The following is a 2,193-nucleotide window of genomic DNA, read 5'->3' on the forward strand; positions in this document are numbered from 1 at the left end:
TTGCTTTAAATTTTATGAATTTTTCTTTAAGAACTTACAGGGTAAATTAGATTTAGGAAGGCTTTGAACTGGAAACTGAGTCTAAAGATTCACCTTTTTGGCATGGAGGTTTTAACTATTAGAGTAAAATGTGTCTTATGTGCTTGTTCTCTCTTGCCCCAGGAGCCTGGTGCTGGACCGCACGGTGACAGCTTCAGCAGGACAGATGCAGGGTTCTTTTAGCCCTCTAACTGAGGACCTTGAGCCCTCTAACTGAGGACCTTGATCCTGTCAGAATATATTAGACACTACTTGAGAGCTTCCACCGTACTGGGAGGCAGCAAAGCAATACCTGACGTCTCTATGCCAACAAGGCTGAAATTCTGAACCATTTAGACCAAGGACTTGTCACACTGGAGAGTGAACCACCAAAAGTAAGGGAATGTCACGCTTTTTAAAAAAACCTACTATAAACACCATGAAAAGGGTAGGTTCTTTCATCATTTGTGGTCTCCAGGTAAAGAAGGGTTTGCGATCATTATTTTGGACTTACGCAGATTCAACCTCAATCCTGCTTTAAGTCTAAGCCTAAGCTTTTTATTGGATCTAGCTCCTAATGCTTACTGAATTAATTTCTTTATCTCAATGAACATTTAGCTCCTATATACCTTGATGCACCCTTCCATGTCGCTCCTTAATGCCTCTATCCCATCACTATAACTCATTCACAATTGCTGTCAAAAGTTGTCAAGGCATCCAGCCATCAGCATGCACATCAGCAATAGATCACCCACACACTTGCTGCCCCACTGAATGCACCACTCCCACAATGCTCCAAAGCTTTGCCCCCCTGGAGAACAGGAACGCCAAGGTGCCTCTTGTAGCAGAGTCTCCTAACACCCTGAAACATGTGCATAAGTTTTAAATAGACTTTAAAAGATTTATTTCAGAGCTAGTATTGTTAGTATTAACAACTAAATAACTTCACTATTCTGTAGCTTCAGCCATATATTCAACCAACCCTTTCACAGTTAATGTAGTATTTCACAGTGGCAGTGAGGAGAGAGAAACAAACACAGCTTAAAAACAACTCTCTCTCCTTCTTAAATTTTAGGGCTCCAGTAACATTATGTAGCCTTGGTGCTTCTTTTAACATACTATCTATGACGGCATTGAGAGCAGCCCTGAGGAGAAGGACTTGGGGAGTGTTGGTTGATGATGAGCTCAACGTGAGCAGACAATGCGTGCTTGCAGTCCAGAAAGCCAACTGTATCCTGAGCTGCATCTAAAGAAGCGTGTGCAGCACGTCGAGGGAGGTGATTCTCCCCCTCTACTCTGCTCTCTTAAGACCCCATTTGGAGTACTGCGTTCAGCTCTGGGACCTCCAACATAAGAAGGACATGGACCTGTTGGAGATGGTCCAGAGGAGGGTCACGAAGATGATCAGAGGGCTGGAGCATCTCTTTTATGAGGACAGACTGAGAGAGTTGGGGTTGTTCTGCCTGAATAAGAGAAGGCTCTGTGGAGACCTTATAGCAGCCTTCCAGTACCTAAAGGGGGCCTACAAGAAAGCTGGGGAGGGACTTTTTACAAGGGCATGTCGTCATGTATGAGTAATGACTTTAAGCTGAAAGAGGGTAGATTTAGATTAGATATCAGGAAGAAATTCTTTACTGTCAGGGTGGTGAGTCACTGGTACAGGTTTCCCAAGGAAGTTGTGGATGCCCCATCCCTGGAAGTGTTCAAGGCCAGGTTGGACGGGGCTTGGAGCAACCTGGTCTAGTGGGAGGTGTCCCTGCCCATGGCAGGGGCGTGGGAACTAGATGATCTTAAAGGTCCCTTCCAACCCAAACCATTCTATGATTTTATGATTTGTGATCAAAATCCAGAAAATGGCTGAAGTGCAACATAATCTGTCCATCCTTTTCTTTCTGGTCAAACTTTGGGCATGACCCTATGTGGGAGACCCACAGTGTTGGAGCAGCAGAGCCGCCAGTGTGCGTGCCCCGCGGGACTCCTGCTTCGCAGGATCAAGCTGGGCTCTCCTTAGGGCAGATAGCCAGCTTTCCTGCCTCACCCAAACCACACAAAGCAGCCTCACTGAATGCCAGGGCTATGCCCTGTGTTTTCTCTTGGTGTGTGATTAGCTCTAGGCAACAAGCCACAGAAAAAAGAATAAACCTAATTCAGACATGCTCAACACAGTCATAGCAC

Source organism: Rissa tridactyla, chromosome 1, assembly GCF_028500815.1.
Source record: "Rissa tridactyla isolate bRisTri1 chromosome 1, bRisTri1.patW.cur.20221130, whole genome shotgun sequence".
NCBI lineage: Eukaryota > Metazoa > Chordata > Aves > Charadriiformes > Laridae > Rissa > Rissa tridactyla.